At 31.3% G+C, this 18,532-nt stretch overlaps 1 protein-coding gene across 2 annotated transcripts in view; it reads right to left on the reverse strand.

The window, feature by feature from the left end:
• LOC118068356 (protein jim lovell) overlaps positions 1 to 18,532 on the reverse strand; it is an 85,548-nt gene that overhangs the window by 47,167 nt on the left and 19,849 nt on the right. Inside the window, exon 2 of one of the 2 annotated variants that reach the window (XM_035085689.1) lies at positions 9,808 to 9,943. The exons of the other annotated variant lie outside the window; for it this stretch is intronic. The gene's annotated coding sequence lies outside the window, so the exon portion shown is untranslated. The remainder of the gene's footprint in view (positions 1 to 9,807; positions 9,944 to 18,532) is intronic. 2 annotated transcript variants of the gene reach the window in all.

Here is an 18,532-nt window from a genome sequence, read left to right on the forward strand (position 1 = left end):
TATCATTATATGTACCTTACATTTACGCTCCCTCATTACTATTATAACTGAAACATTTTCATGCTACGTAAAGTGAATTGTTTATTACATGAAGATAATTTTCACGTGAAAATCTTCATAAGTTTGAACTTATAATGATTAAGTTTGCTCTTTTTAATCTATTTAATGTTAACTGAAAGTGAATATTTCCTTAAGAGATTATTAATTGAATTTTAATCAATTGTACTTTTAAAACTTTTGAGGATTAATTTTTTTTTTGTTCTTCAATTACATTTTTATGCATTCGTATAAATTATATAATATAATGATTATTCTAAATTATGTAAAAAAAAAATCAAATTAATAATTCTATTGAATTTTATACATTCACCTAAGGTGAGCTTTGTAAGATATTTCTCATGAGACTTTACATGGCTTATGCAAACCTCTTTGGGCTTCCTCACTAGGGTCATATGACCAAGTTTAGCAAACCTCATGAGAGCTTTACAAAAACATTCCAGTCGGGTAGTAATATGACCCTTACAGGCATTGATAGTATATCAAATATTTCCAATAATGTGGTTATTTTGACATGTAGATATTTTTACTCATAAAAAAATGAATAAAAGTATACTTTTATGTCAAAATAAATGAGAGCTGTATTAAAAATAATAAACTGTAGAAATTTATTTTAAGATTTAACAATTTTGTATTCATATAAAATTTGTTATATTACTTATAAGGAATATGTACACTAGAATATTAAATATAAATGACTCTCACATCATGTGAGAATATTTTTTGAGTAAGAACATATTTTTACATAAAAGGACATTTAATTATTATCACCTTGAACACAGTCATTTATAAATAGACTGAAGAAATATGCTTTAAATTTGTATATTAATTAGTTAAAATTAATTTTAGGTTACTACAGCTACTAAAAAAAAAATTTAGCCAGTGTAATCATTTATTTAGAAATTAACAAGTATTTTTAATCTCTTAATTATATTAAATTTATTCACAAAACTATTATTTTATTTTCTTTAATTAAGATTTCTAAAATCCATTGAAATTTTACTTTTTCATTTGAAATCAAAGTTGAATTGAAATGTTTTAATCAATTAAAAAACTAATCAAGTTTCAACATAGATATTTATTCCTCTACAACTCTCTCAAAAATAAGCACTCCCTACATACTTCATTAAATACCTGCACGAAAATCCGTCACATCACATTTTATATATACTCAGTGTTGTATGTTTACGTATATAACATCCAAGAGAAGCGACGGGTTAAGAGATAGCCAGGGTTATATTCAGAGCTTGAGCGAAACAGAGTAACGTAGCAGAAGCAACAAGCTGTTTATGGCTTTCTCTCGTACTTTCAGCTTTTCTCTCACTCGATCCCTGTTTTGGAATAAAGAAGCTTCTTCTTCCTTCTTCTTATGTTCACGTACGTGATATCAAGTTGCCGCGTATGGGACAACCCTCATCGCAAGGGGTAGATTATGCGAGAGCAAAGAACCCCCAGGGTCTCTAAAGAGGAGGTATTTCACCCCTCTGTATATACGAACGTTCACCTTCGACTCTTCTCTTAGTGAGATTCTCAAGACACTTCACGGCGTGCCAAGTACCTGTTTACATCAATCTTATCGAAGATTTCAGCTCCCTCATCATCTACTCACATGTGTCGAGATTTTTTAACGACCACCAAGGGTAAAATTTGAGGCTTCAGAATGAGGATAGATTCAAGAGGTAAACTACACTTTCAGGTTATTGGGAATATATTCACGTGGGTATATCGAGAAGATAATGTATGTATGTAGGGCAAAGCTGATGTGAAAGGGATGAATTGAGTTAAAACATTAAGGGTATAAACAGGTCATAATCGATAACTAGTTAAGATTGAAGGATAGATATAAAACAATCTTTTTAACATGTAACATACATTAATTAATTATAATAATATAAAGTGGATTTTTATACAACAAAAACAAGTGTTGAGATCGTATCATTATTTATAAAATTTCAACTGTATTGAAATAAAAGTGAGCATTGCTTTCACAGCAAAACATTAATTAATTAATTTATCATTACTGTCATTTATTTACGATAAGAAAATTATCATTATTTCATTGTGCTGAATTCGTAGATATTTTTTTTATACGTAAATTAATTGCCAATAAATGATGATAATAAAATCTATTAATTGAATAAATGAAAATTCTTCAGTTGCACATGAATGTTATTATTCGAAGGGAATTTTAATTTTTATCAATAAGTATAATTTTTAAAGTATGTTGTAATTGTTGTTTTACTCTAGTTTATTCTAACGGAAACATGACTATTCTTTAATGTACCTTTACACGAATAATGAATTAATTAATTCAGTCATGAGTAAGCATTAGTCACAATATACGTGGTTATCACGATCAAATTTACATGTATGTTATTATCAAAGTCAAGCTGTATAACCTTGAAAGAAATATTTTACTAAATTTTAAACAAATATTGAAATCTAAGAATAATAAATAAATGTTTAAGTATACGAATAATAGTTGAATTTATTATAAATGTAAAATATCATTAGATATTTTTTGAAGAAATACATATTTCCTTCATTTTGTGATTATTATGAGGAGATTTAAGTCAAATTGTTTTCTAGTTGTAAATATTACATTTATTTTATATTCAATGTTCCATTTTTAAGTTTTAAATATTATCATTCATTAAATATATTATTTTTTTAGAACAAAAAAATATCATAGTCATTTACATTCTAATAATATTCACAATTTATGTTTATAATAAATGAATATTAATACAAAACAACATATTTTAAACATTTTCTTAAAAATTAATATCTCATCAATAAGTAAAAATTAGTCTGAAAATTAATTGGAATTTATTATATAGAACATGTCAAAGTATAATTGTTTTTTTTTTATTATTAAAATAAAAAACTGTTTTACGACTAACACTAATAGTAGTGTTAAAGTCAACGTCTTATAATATAATTTGTTTATTTGGGTGCATGGTCTTTTTGCTGGCTTGCTAACTGCCTTTAAAGTGAAGCAAGTAGTCTACACTATTTATTGATTCCACTTGAGTTTCAAGTCATTACTATCATTAGGGCGAATTAATAAAAAATATTGACCTTTCTTTTAACGAATAAGAAATCGGATTTGCTATTGAACTGATATTACACACTTTGGCTTCGAATCCATTTATTTTAATATTCGCCATTTAAATTTTAATTGTTCAAGTGTTTAACACATTCTATCTAACGAATAATGATAATTCTAGAATCATATATATTTTTAATAAAGGATATTTAAAATATATTCTTCATAGTATGAATTATTTATATTATATATGTAATTCTTTGATAATTTTATTTAATTGTGGAGAGTTATATTTAATTATAGATATTATTCTGGCAAGTTTTTATTTGAAAGGGAAATATTCAATCAATTTCAACTCCATAAAATAATTTTAGCCAAAAAATCATTATCGATATGAATATTTTAATTACTTCTTCGTAGAATATTTAATCAAAGAAAAAATTAATTTTTTCAACATCATAACCTTTAAGTTTTTTATTGGTTGAACACTATTCTTAACATTGAATGCCTTTGAAAAAATTTATAGACTCTTATTAAAAAATCTAGTAGATTTTGAATGAATTTATTAAGAAAGAGGATTTATGTATTGCATTAAATAAATTCAAATTGAAAAAAAAAAAAAATATAAAATTAATAGAAGAAAAGAAAAAAAAACTTTTTATGTAAAAACAATACTTTCAAAAGTTGATGACAAAGGAAAGCGTCTCTTTCCTATTGCACCTTTATCTCTCTCTCTTGTGTATGTATATATACATAAATACATAGAAGCAGAAGATATAGAATGGCATTTATTTATATTGCAACACCGGATGGAATAGCACGAAGTTGCCTGGGGGATGAAATCCAGGACGTGTGCTGGGCAGGCGATCTTGTAAGGAGTACTTTGGGGGTGGTATAGGAGACTCGGAGAAAGGTGGCTAGGGGCCAAGATGCAGAGCATGGCGGAGAAGCTGGAATAGTGGATGAGAGAGGGTGGAGGAGATGGAGCAGGAGGCTACCGTTAATTCTCCGATACAATGCTCATATCACCTTCCACCACCCCTGACCATCTCCGCAACCCTTGCCGAGTCCACCCCCTGAGATCTATCGTACTCTCTCCGACTACCCGCGGACGTTCCTTGTCTTACTGGCAAACTTAATCGATATTTCACAGTTTCTTACCCCCACCATGAATTCTCGACGCCACACAGCTCGTGTCCGGCCGCAGAAGTGGGGAGGTAAGGCAACTCACCCCCCTTTCACCTTCATCGCGCACCTCCCCTGACCACCAAACCTCCTCCATGCAAATATATCTATCTGCATATTGTATTACACGTCATAATTTACTATTTTCACTTTCGTCCCCTGCTCCACCCATCTACCTTCCACCACCCTCTCCTTACCTTCTTCTTCTACCTTTATTCAATTTTATATCTACCCCCCTATCATTTTTCATCATCACGAAATCCTTCCATCTTCAGGCAGCGTCTTCTCATCGTCTCGGTCCATCGTTTCGTTCCGTAACGAGGACCATCTCATTATTGTAATTGGACAATGTACTTTTGCCTCGGTTTATTTATCGGCAAGCGCCTCTTCAAGATCGTTCGTTAAGGGATAATCTCAGGTACCACCTCGGCAGCTTCACCACCCGCCGGAACAAGTAGCAAAAAAGCTACACAGAAGTGGTTCGACCATTCGAACTTCTTCGATTATTATATCTATTTGTTTATTATTATCCCAAGCTATCATCAACTTCATAAATGCAGCAAAATTATTTATGATAGCTGACGATGACGCGATTCAACGACTTTTCTACAGTAGTTGTTGCTTTTTTTTTCTTCCTCATTCAGATATTACTATCATTATTGTTATTATAACTACTATTATGATTGTTGTTTTTTTTCCTTATCCTCAATGTACTCTAAACATTTTTATTACTCCTATCGTAGAATACACCAGTGGAAGTAATTCACGAGTATTTCGGATTTTCGACGATCCCCTTATAGAACTTTAAACTTCACACTACCCACTCTCTTCCTCTCTTGACTTTATTTCTCATCTTTCTCACTCACTATTTTGTCTCTCGGTTCCGCGTGTTATTAGTGGATTTCCAAGATTAATTATCATCGTAAATAACATGAAGAAGACGAAAAAGAGGGATAAAACTCATCCCTATAAGGAGTATAAAAAAGATAAACAAGTTATCATCAATATACAAAGATAAAAATATGATTATTTAGGTAAAAGACTATATTAAGACATTACGTAGCAAGTTCATGATAATCATGGGTGTGTGGGGGGAGGGGTGGTTTTCACCCCTTCTGACAAGAGGATGGATCCGTTACTGTCAAACAGTGGCCGTCGTCTCGGCAGCTTCTACTCGAGCGCCTTGAACACGTGAATCAATAGCATTAGCCCATTCCACCCCATCAAACGAGGGGTGGTTAAGGGGGGTACGAAGAAGACACAGTCTAACAGAGAAGAGCGGGTATAAAGGGGTAGCAATAGTAACAATCCTGAGGTATTTAGCCGCTTGCTTCTCTCAACCCCTTGGACAGAGGGAGCCAAGATACCGCTAAGACCGTCCGCTGCACCCCACCGCAAACCCACCCTTCTCCCTCAAACTCAAGCCGTTTCTACTCGCAAATGTATCGTAGTGTTCTCCTACATTACTATCGTACATGTGCACGCCGGACCTAACGGGTGATACTCCGAATTCACTGCCAAATATTCACTTGAATTCATAGCAACCAAACTAAATTTATTTGCCTTATTGCTTTGTTTAGATAAATATTAATAATCCAACTCCATATCATATAACCTATTCAAACTTTTAAACTCATGACCGACTGACTTACATTCCATTAAAACACATTTATTTTATTGTGATAAAACAGAATTTTCTTTTTCATTTTACCTAGTTTTTTTTTCACTTTTATTTATTGTTTGTTTACGTTTATAAAAAAAGTTATTTTGTTAAAAAAAAATTATTTGACTTGATGATTTATTTTTTTTTGAATCTCTGTAATGAATTTTAATTTTTTCGATAATATTGCTTAATGAGAAATAAAAATATTTTTTACTTCTAAAATTATTTTAAATTTATATATTTTATTTATTATTAAAGATTAAATGACGAATTAATAGTACATTTTAAAATAATATTTTAAAAGTATTATTATTTTAAAATATATTTTATATAAATAATTATAAACAATTTTGCTAAAAAAAGATTAATTTAAAAATCTTGATGAAATGTATTATTAATCATTTTTGAAATACTTTAAATTATTATTGCTTCTAATTTGAACCAAAATAAATAAAAAAAAGGATTGCAATAACGATATTTTTAATTAAAAAACAAGAAAAAAGAATAATCTATACACATATCAAGGACAAAAACAATCTCCCTTGACAACAGAAATCCCAGATAATTAAAAAAAAGTTCAACTTAAGAAATTTTTCTCAAAAAAATTTTTTCTTCTTACATAAGACACAAAAAAAAAGTAATGCAGAAGAAAAAAAAGTTGATGAAGACGTGAGGTAGTTTTATGGTGTCGTTTGTGTTGTGGGAGGATTTTTAGTGAAGAAGACCACCCAGTAGGGACTAAGAGATGATGATGAGTATATGTGTTTGTGAAAGGACTTGGAAGCAGCACACAAATGATGTGCGGAACTGTATACGCAAAATCAATGCCTGGCTTAGCCGCTGATTGTACTGTAATGTCGGTAGTATCCTCTACGTCTTGGCTTTGTTGGACTTCTCTCTGCCTCTTACTCCTCAGTTGGACTATAGCAAGAGGTCTCTTCCTAAAACCGGACGTCTATGAACGCCCTACTCTACTGCTTCCTCTCTACCTTCTTCCGTCCCTCAGCAAGCCACCAACTTACAGCTCCGAATACCATTTGATCCTTCACTGAGAAATAAGACGCGGACTTGCCAAGACCATTAACCAAAAGCTCTCGTCGTTATAAAAATTCAATAGATCTTTTATTACGTTAATTATTTCATCTCTGTCATTTTCAACTTTTGATAAATGAATTTAAGCTCGTAAATGAGCTGAAAAAAGTTTAATGAAAAAAATACTAAATAAAATAATAATAATAATAATCTGACTGATGCTTTCCAAGTGAAAGATCAACGACATCCGGATGTGGATTGTGGTCTGTGCAGTTCATGCATCAGCGCTTTTGCATCAATTTAAATTTCGTCGGCAATCAGATAAAACCAAAGAAAATATTAAGCGATGGATGTAATCTCCATATATATATATATATATATATATATATATATATGTATGTGTTCTATGAATATGTTCTAAAGTTACTAACAAAACACGCGAGAATTAGATTTTTGAGTCACGCACACAAGGGTATATAAAATCACACTTGATCATCATGGAAAATAAAAATCGTTAAAAAGTGGCACGAGGTAATATAATTTCTGATGTAAACAAAAATGTGAATTTATAGTAGATTAACCCTCCTTATCGTTGTGTATTATCCTACTGGAAATATAGGCCATATACTCTTCCGAAAAAACGAAAAAAAAAACCCTCCTAAATATTATTAATCTTTTTTAGAGATAAAATATATTTTTAAATTGATAATAATGAACTATAAAAGAAATTTTATTCTGTTAGTCTATTTTTTATGGATGAATAATTTATTTTACTAAATTATTTGTTTTCATGATGAAAAAATTGATATCATTTTTTGCCATAATTGATTGATATTTATCTATTAAAGAGTTTTGATTTATTTTTCAAATAAAAAGCTCAAATTTTCTTATGCTTGGAAAAATAATAATGAATTAGTAACTTACTTTTTAAATGAATAACCACTGTCCGTTGCTTCATTTTAACCTCATTAAAATCCCGAAACAAAATCAGAGAATTATTTATTTAAATTTTTAATTATAATTGTCTAATGAATACATATCTAACTTTAATTATATTCAATCAATGATTGTTTCCATACTATATGTTGATGTTGATGGTTTAATAAAATTAATAATATAAAATTTGAGAAAGAAAAAAATAAAATCACTACGATTATGTAAAGAGATAATTAATATTTGTTTAAAAAAGTGATGTAAAAATGAATATTTAATCAATTTCAATAATTTTCCATTAAGTAATGAAAACTTTTAATAATTATTCCATATTAATAAACACAAGTGTCTTATTTATATTGACCTATATCTGTGTGCAAATAACTCGAAAGTAAATAAGTGTTTTAGATAGGTATAATCTGTTGGTCGACTTTCATTTTAATTAGAGCCATTTATAATACAAACAGATTGATTGCTAGGAGAAATCCGCGTGTCGGCTCGTAAGTAGTTAAATACATTGAAGATGCCATCGACACGCGAGTTCACTCAAGTAGTATCATCGACTTATTTCCATCAGCTTGTGGTTGAGTTTTACGTAATTCGATATGCGGTATGTTTTCTATTGAAAATTTCACTTGTCTTGAAACACAATGGCACATAAGGGTAGGAAACAAGAGAAAGGAAAAAAAGGAGAATTTAAACAAGAGCCATCTATCTATATACAGTAGGCATAATTGTGCTTCTAAAATGCTTTAATCGAAACAAAGAAGGTGGAAGTGTTTGAGTCGAGTGGACGAAGCAGTGAAGGCTAATCTCGAAGCACGTAGGAATCTAGGAGGTACTTTTAGGCCCTTGGTACTACTCTCGAGGTGGCTCTTCTTACGTTAGGGTCCAGTCGGTGGCTCTCGAGCGTCAAGAGGAGACGATAGGGTGGTAGTAGCTCTTCTGAGTACTTTAGGGCCGTACATAGACGCTCGATGTGCTGTACATTTAAAGCACATCATATCCAGAAGGGTGTCTCTCGCGTGTGTTGGACGTCGACTTGATTGTAAGAGTGTACGTGTGAGCCCGGGATTGTCGATGGAGTATACAGGCGGCAAGGAGTAAAAGACGCAGAGAAGCAAGAAAAGAGAAGAAGAAGAAGACGGGTTCTATACTCGAAGAGGCAAAGAGGGTAGGCTGCTGCTGCTGCTTGGCATGAGGAGCGTTCATCAGCCCCGAGGTTTTAAATACGAGCCGCGAGGAAGGGAACTAAGGAAGAAACCACCCCTCGCATCGCCACCACCCTCGCAAGCTATCCAAGCTACACCACCCCTCACCAGTGACGGATTGATTAAAAATATAAGGGGCGAAAGTAACGCCGGGCTCCAACAACTAAAAGAGAGAAAGAGAGAGAGAGAGTCAAGAAAATTATTCTTACAGACTACTTTGGAATATTTCGGATAGTATCTGATTTTTTTTTCAAGAGTCAATTTTTACCCGGACAATAAAATAGGGATAGACTAACGGTTTGGGATATAAAACCGGTGAGGGATGATCGAGTCGTGTTGAAGAAAGGGGTAGTGGAGTTTTGGATGGAATGTTTCGAGTAATTATCTGAAACGGACGTGAGTGGAAACAAAGGAAAGAATAAATAATAGCCTTCAGAGTACCGAGTTTGAAGAGAGGGTAAAATAGAACAAGGGTTGGTTAAGACCCTGAATTTGAAAGAAGAATATAAGAAAAAAAAAGAGGCTAATACTTGCACATACTTTATTCTTGATATGCGTGATGCAACTGGGTCTTTCTGTTTTTTATATATTTTTTTATATAGACCAAGAAGAGCTACTGTGTACCTATATAACCCCGAAATATGTATATGACGAGTGGTAGGTAAGTATAATCGTACTTTATGCAGCGTCAGTCCCGAAGCATCCCTTTCATTGTCACATGAATTCTCCCCAGTAGGATTTCTTGGTCTTTCTTTTACGAGCGATAACCCAGAGCAGCAGCTCCGTTGGTGTGTCTCGTCGTCTCCCTTCAGTCTGTAATATTGAAACGAAAAGTTAGACGTCAGCCATCAGAGAGACAATGGATCTTGTCGTGCGATAAATTAGTTAAAAAAAAAGGAGATATGTTGATAATCTGGATAAATCCTTAGGGTTGTAAGGTGTGTGTGTTACCCCATGTAACTAAAAAGATAGCTGATGGTTGACTACTTTCTCTCTTTCTTATTCTCGGCCATTCTACTTACAAGGGCTCCGTGCGTAGTTTTAAATAGTCTTCTAGAAGGGTGAGCGTGTTCTCCGAGGTCGTTGAGGGTTGAAGAGGGTGTGCTCGCGAACATAGATGCTATAGTGGCCCGGGGTGGACTGCTCATCCTGCATCCAAGGGAGAATAAAACGAAAAAGGCGGAAGAAGAAGTGGAGAAGGAAGAGAAAGAAGAATAACAAGAAACTGAAGAAGAAGAAGAAGAAGGTGGCAGTGGGTTTGGAAAAGACTAGGACGAGATGGTTAGGGGCTAAAGGGGGTGACGGCCGTCGGAGATAAGACGCAAACGAACCCCCTTTCGCGTGTCTCGATCGATAGCTCCACGCGGAAAATTCGAAAGTAAGATGCAATTAAACAGCGAGCGAGGGTAAGCAAGAAAAGGGGTGAGTTTTCCAGTTCCAGCAACAGAAGAGAAACTCCCTCCAACATTTTCTCCTTCGACTCGTCGTCCACCACTCTGCAGTCGTCCCATCCTCCCTCTTTTTGTCGGTGCTAAGGGAAGCAACCCTTTTTCTCAACTCATACCCACCCTCAACATCCCCCCGGCTCCTTCTAGTATTTATATTGAGCGTCTTAAAGCATTTCCCTTTCCACCTCAAGCACGAGAGAGAGTACTGCTCTCTCCAACCCTCACTCACTTCGTCAGAGAGCTTCAACGCGAGAAAGAGATGCAAAGAACCTCGTGACGTCACTTTAAATACTCTTTTCGAGGGAGGTGGAGAACGCCGCTGGATCTAAGGGAATTGGTAGTCCCCGTGTTCGAGAACACCGACTCACCCTACTCATTCCACTCTACCTATCCTCTGCCTTTCTTCTTCTTTCTAAGACACTGCTGACTTCACTTTCTTCTTCATCTTCTTATTCTTATTCTTCTTCATCCAGCTTTTCCTTATACCTTATCTATATATGTATATGTATGTATATACATCTCTCTCTCTCTCTCTCTCTCTATATATATATTTTACTATACCTTGTACCATCACTGCACTCTTTTTCCTTATACTCTTTCCCAATCTACTTTCCCTTCTTTGTCTCAAGATATCTATATAACTGTCAACGTTATCTAACGACGCTACGAGAATTAGTAAATGCTCCAACAGTCCAACACTTTTTATTTTTACCAAGCAAAAAATTTATTTACTTTTCTGCTTCACTATCTCCAACGCCGACACCTAATTGACACGTTTCAGCTGATAATTTTACCCTTAATTAAATTCAATCGTCACCACGTTCAGTCATAATTGTATTATATTTGTGTATGACGACCTTTACTCACACACATTCTTGTTATTTCAATGAGAAAAATTTCATTCCAATGGTTTGAATTGAAAATAAAGAATATACTCAATACCCTTCTTCCTTTAAATATTAATAACAAACCACTGATTAAATCATTTTACTAATAATAATAAATAAACATATTTAATTTAAAATTTAATTAATAATGATATAATTTTTTTTAAAAATTTTTTTCAATATATTAGTCTTTCGTAATAAAGTATTACATCATAATAATTGATTTGATTTAAAAAAAAAATTAATTGATAAATGTTTTAATAACAATCAAACACGAGTTTATTGAATTCTCTACCAATAATAAAAACGCTACTATATCAGTTTTATCCTCTTCATACAATGAACTTTTTATACTCGAATAATACTCTCATGCTCTTTACACAATCACTTGAATGCATCTGACTAGTAATTTGCATTACTGCATGACCAGCAAAGTGATTGTCTTACACATGTCGAATAATCGACGAGAATCGAATCCCATCAAAATATCAACAGCAGATTTTCAAGATGACAGTGCAAGTGATGTTAATTAATGAAGACGAGTAAAAGGGGAAATTTAATGAGGCTCCCACATAAAAGATAAAAGTACATGGCATAAGGACAGAGTGCTCGATGATCGGTTATATTGCATAACAGAGTCAACTTTGAGGAAAGGGCGCTCGGTTCAATTCGATGCAAATAACTCGTTTGCGAGATACGTACTCGTCTAATGCCACGAGCGTTATGTCTTAGATCATTTGGGAATTAGCGATTCGATCAATTATTCGAATTATACGTCCTGTGGACCACGATGTGAACCAAAGTCCTCATCACGACTGTGGGAATTTATTTTTTCACGACATTTCAAAATCACTATCAATCACAACCTCAACATTTGAAAATAACTACAATTCGATTGATCGTTATAAGAGACTATGTCAAAATTCAATTACATGAAAAGCATCAATACAATTTTATTTATCCATTTTCAAGCTAAAAACCACAAGTTATTTCCTCCCACAAGTGAACCAATTGATGCTGTAAAAAATCTTTTATAGAGAGGATGAAAAAAAAAATACGAGCATTTTGTCGGCTCGACCGTGAAGAAGGGACTCGTTGAAAGTCACTGAGGGCAAAAGGATAAGAAATGCATGCCTGAAAGAAGATGAAGAAGAAGAGGAATATAAAAATAAAAAAGCCGGACGTCGGTCAGTGGATGCACGTATGCGAGCATAGGCTTCGCGAGAGTATTATACGAACTGATCTTCGTACCCCATGGCGCGGAACAGCGTTCGATCGAGCGGAACTACCAGTCACCTGCTCGCTTCCGGCACGCTCTCCCCCGCGCTCTCTTTCACATCCTACTCGCGAGACTATCCCACCTGCCGAGACAGTTACGGACTGAGATCTTCGACCGGACGACACACCGGATTTCAACGTATACGTTCCAATCTACTTATCAGAACTGGTGAAAAACATTTACTATTTTTTTGTCACTTATGAATTTAGTTCAGTTATGTACTTTATGTCTAAATATAAAGACTCGCTTTGATTGCACATAATTGTTAGACTTATTCATGTAGAAACATTTGTTTTATTGCAGTTTGTTTCCTGCTATTATAAAATTTGATCTATAATTGGTTTAATTAAGAATTCGAGATTTTTTCTTTATTGAAATATAGTTTCAGAGCTAATGATACTATTATTTCTACCAGTAAAAGATGATTCATGAAACAATAACATTTAAATAAAATAAATTTACTTAAATAATTGGTAATAATTTAATGTTGAAAAAAATATGTAATATTGAAATTTTTTAATATCATTCTTTGTTTCTTAAAATTAATAAAATATTGAACAATAAGTTTTTGAATTTACGAATGGTTTCTTATTTATTTATTATTAATAAATTTTCATTATTTTCAAAATTTAATTTTTTTTAAATTATTATGAATAATTGGCTTGAGTTGGCACAAAATAATTATAATCGTAGTTAGGTTTAATAGGAGAAAGTATTTTTTATTTAATGAAGAATAATGTGTATTTTAACTTGTTCACCAATTGACATACAAGTATGTAATTGTACAGCATTTGCAAAAAGTAACCGTACACTTTTGAACGTTGCTGTATAATGTACTTAATAGAAGAACAAATTAAACATGACTTTGAGCACTCATAACTCTTCGAGGAATTATCCGAGAACCTTTTGATAGGGGCTCAAAATACACGAAGGTTAATTTATGTCATGTTCGTAGTAATATTCAACATATACATTATTTGTATTAATGATCAACTATACAAATAAATTTCAATCGATTTAAAATTGAATAGTAAAAATGATTGGAAATAATAGTTGGGTGGTAAATATTCACTGAATTTGCAATGATATTCACTGAAGATATCAACGTGATTCAAAAATCTAGAATAAAAAAAATATTATTCATTTTTCCATTCCATCAGTTTACATTTCCTACTTAATTTCAATTTCCTTTATTGAATTCAAAAAATAAAATCCATATTTTTTATTTCTATGTGATTTTATGTCAAGACATGAGTTTTAAAATAATTTCAATAATGAGATCATATTTTTCGCGAGCAAAAGAAGTGACTTTAATCCAGAAACTAAAGTAAACTGTGTCGCTGGTAGAAAAAGTTGGGTCAATTTCGATCCAGTAATTCTCATAATAATCTCACACAAATTCACACTCATATGTACTGTAATAAGTAAAATGAAATAAGAATACATTGAATGTAATTGTTCAATTATTATGACCAAAAAGTATACAATAATTGTTTCAAACTTGATATTTCTCAAACTCTGAATATCACTTTTAAAAAAATAACAAAATTAAAACTAATTATTTAATAGAAATTAAAATTTAATTAATTTAATTATCAATATTGAATTTCACTCAGTCATCAATTTAAGAAGTTACTTTCATATATTATAAATGGAAATTTTTTATTCGAAATTCTTGTCGAAAAAAAAACGTGATTGCTTTTTTTTATAAATTACATTTCGATCACTGGAGTCATTATATATCCAGTACATAATACTTTACATGTCAATAAAAAATCTCAATTCATGTTATTATTCATAATAAATAATTTAAAGCAGAAAAATAGTAGAGTAGAAAAATTGAAATATTTTTATTCAACCTTAAAATAAGGATTAAAACCGTGAAATGAATGTTTGATATTACTTTTGGTAGATACTGTATATGCATTTCAGTATCCAGTTTTATGAAGACAATTATACTTAAATATCTTTGAAAATGAGGACACGGCCACGAGTGTGAGTATCGAATTTTCCTACCTACTCGAGTTACTCGGGCGTTACTCAAGATCGGGCGATATGAATGTTTATTAGTCTTATAATTGACTGGTTTGCTCGATGAATCAGCGAAAATCATAAAAAGAAAACATGTAACATTCGATAACAATTGTATACAATATATCCTATACTTGTATCAAATTATTTGTTTCACATTTTTTTCTTTCATATTTTCACAACTCAACGATTAAAGGGGCTCATTACAGACCCATAAAAGTCACAAGTTCTCTCCCTTACACTCATTCCTATTCGCTATGTATACTTTGTTAAAAAAAAAATAATAATAAAACAGAAAAATAAACATAAAATTCGCCACAAACGAGTGTTTTAACAAAAAAAAGTTGGCTTTATGGCTAAATAGTTATGAAAGAGAGACATTTTAAAATGAGTTTGACCTTCATATATCATATACTGGACACATAATATTACATATGCGTTGGTAGAAACAGGATGAGTAATGCATTGCCTGGTGCAAGGATGCATTGGAGAAAGAATTTGTGCAGTAGGCCGAGAGGAAGAGAGATCGATGGAAACGATAAATGCAGACTGTTGGAAATTCCGGGAGCTCGCGTTATGTTGGAAGCCAATAGTTCCAGGTATTACATGCTCGGTTACGGCAAGTCTTTTATGTCAGCGAGCCAACATCAGCTAGTTCGGTGTGTTATGTGCAGAACACAAACAACTACACGTTGTCTTTCCTATTTTCTTATTGTTGCCAAGACCATTTACGATGCCAAAATTACGATAAGAATTTTATTTAGATAAATGCTAACAGTTTAATTAAAATATACCTCACAATGTGTTGTTATTATTATTATTCTTATTATCACTCTGTCTATTGAAATAGATATTTCGATTTTGAAGAAAATTTAAAACTCTGCATGATATTGAATTCGGTAAATTATTTACGTCTTATTTTTCTAATCATATAGCAACCATTAAAAAAATTTTATTAAATAAACAACTTAATTATTTATATAACACTCAATAAATAATAATTTTTTAATGTGAGATATATTTTACACTATTTAAAAAAATTGATTTTACAAATAAAAATTCATACAAAAATTATTTATCTTTGCTACTAAGAAATAAATTATTTATCTAGTTTTTATATATCCGGTGAAATGTAATGTTAAATGGTATTATAATGTAAAATATTTTTAATGTTTATTTAATAATAAAAAACTTTTCTACTGGATTTAAAATATATCAGAACACGTTCAAACAAAGAAGATCAACATTTTCCGTTTTCTGCTCCAAATATATAATTGAATTAGTTACGAATTTTAATCAGATAATTCTATTTTCATCAATATGTTTTAAACTGTCCATTACATCTGGTTTATTCTTTTGCAGATAAATAATTCTGTGAATTAAATAAATGCATATCCATTAATTAAGCCGATAATTAAGGAATATTGATTTTTTATCGAGCACTATTTAAATTTTATTCTTTACTGAAAAATGGTGTTTTGAAATTGAAATAATTTTATTTAAAAATTAAAAGACATTAGAGATATTTAATTTTTTCTTTTTTTGGTTTAATGAAAATTCTAACTCAGGTTTCAAACAAATGGATTCCTGGTTTTCATGTTACGTGAGGGTAAGTAAGTATTTTTTATAAGAAATTTATTTTTTTTCCGTTTATTGTCAACATGACCGCTTTTGAAAAGTTACAACCCCTGTAGTTATTCAGTAAAATACCTGCATTTTTTTACCTCAAAAAAGCATTTCTACACCGGATTTTCGGTTTTTTATGCACGAAGGGTTATGTACTTTAGGTTCCTCATATTTATCATAAAGTTCTACCTAATTTACGACGGATGCACTGCAGCACCTTCATACCTCTAAAACCTGAATAGTGAATTTATTGTACGAAGACTTGAAGTTACCTTGAACGAATTTTTTACACGGTATGATTTTTTGTTTCCTTCAATTCGTTTTTTTTTTTATTACATTTTTCTTGACCATCCACCTAATCCTCTTAAATTTTCGTTTTATTTTTTTTTTTTCTTTATTATTGATAATCAGAAAAGAATATTCAAACAATCGTTTCTATCATTCCAATGGTAAATAGACTTTTTTAAGAAATTTATTTTCACTTCCAAACACTGGTAGTTGTAAATTTTTTTCTTTACAAATTTTTGTAATATAATTAAATTTGAAAGAAATAAATTTTTTTCTTCACTATAAGATTAAAAAAAAAGTTAATAATCTTGAATGTACAATGTCCTTCAGAAATTATTTGATTCTAGATGAAAAACATCACAATAGCATTTTGGAGTACATATTCATTTGAATATACCATAATACTCCAAAGGTATATTTTTAAATCACCTGGTGGTGCTCCAAAACATCTTCATCCATGCTTTCCTGAGAAAAATATTCTCAAAGACTCCCAGAGGTATTTAATATTTCAAATTAAATAATAAAATCATTATAATTTTTTTAATGATATTATAATGTATTAAAATCACATTATACATGCAAATCATCATACACATTATAACACTATTACAATTCCTTTACACCTGGGATGTTTATGTCAATCTGAATCTTAAAAAAAGGGGACTAAACAAGAGTTAAAATTGCATATAATAATCATTTCCCTACATATAATAAGATTCTTCCTTATAAAACAACTATGTATTCTTTAAAATAATTGTATTATTTTAAATGTCTGATCAATACAATTAAAATTCTCTAATAATAAATAATAAATCCAATTTCAATCATCATAATTATCTTTAATTTTTAAATTCCAAATTTTCTAATATTTTAAATATACAAATACTAGATATATTTTTTCTCAATTAACCCAAAAGCATTACAATTTCATTTATTACCTCTCAATGAATAATTAAAAAAAGAAATTAATATAATTCCACATGATATAAATGATAAACTTAACAAGCTGCCATGAGATAGAGATGTTAATATGACACATGAAACATATTATGACAGATAGACACATCAGAGTTTTCAAAAAATTTAATCCACTGACAACGTGTATAAAAGACGGATTTCTTATGAATTAGCAAAGATTACAAGGATGATTGACTACATGTGGAGAAGTTGGAAAATTAAGTGAAGATATTAAAGTGTCTTAAGTGAGAACCTCAATACCAAAATAGAGACGCATCGAATTGAAGGCGCGTCAGAGAACGATCGCGTTACTAATTCACAAGCCTCCGAAATACTGCCATTCATCTGCGATCAGGTAGGCTGCTTCTTAGTCACGCCGAAGGACGGATGCATCTGCGAAGATTGTGGATTAAAGGTAACGAGTAAGATAGAATGAGACTAAGAAAGAGATAATGATAGAAGAGAGTATAAGAAAGAACGGTGAGAAGAACGTCGAGTCGAACCGGAAACAGAGTCAATGACTTCTCTCTATTTCTTGATGCTTAAATGACAAGAAAACCAAGAGTAGTTCATTGAATTACATCTCAACATTGCAATGATGAATAATAATTATATTTCGTTAAGCACAATCATTCAACAATCAGCAACACGTTAGTAACCTAGAAAATACTTTATGTTTAGCAAAAATAATATTTGAATTTTAAAATAAATTGATATAATAATTTGGTAAAACAAATTGTATAAAAATAAGGCATAAATTGTCTTATGAAGAAAAACTTTAAACTCTATCATCTTCTCCTTTACTCATTGAATATTAACGTGAAGTAGTTTTAAAAATGTTTACATTTTTTCCCTCAAGTTTGCTCTATATGTATATACTGATGAA

Source organism: Chelonus insularis, unplaced genomic scaffold, assembly GCF_013357705.1.
Source record: "Chelonus insularis isolate UGA/USDA-ARS -01 unplaced genomic scaffold, ASM1335770v1 contig_3_pilon, whole genome shotgun sequence".
Classification (NCBI taxonomy): domain Eukaryota; kingdom Metazoa; phylum Arthropoda; class Insecta; order Hymenoptera; family Braconidae; genus Chelonus; species Chelonus insularis.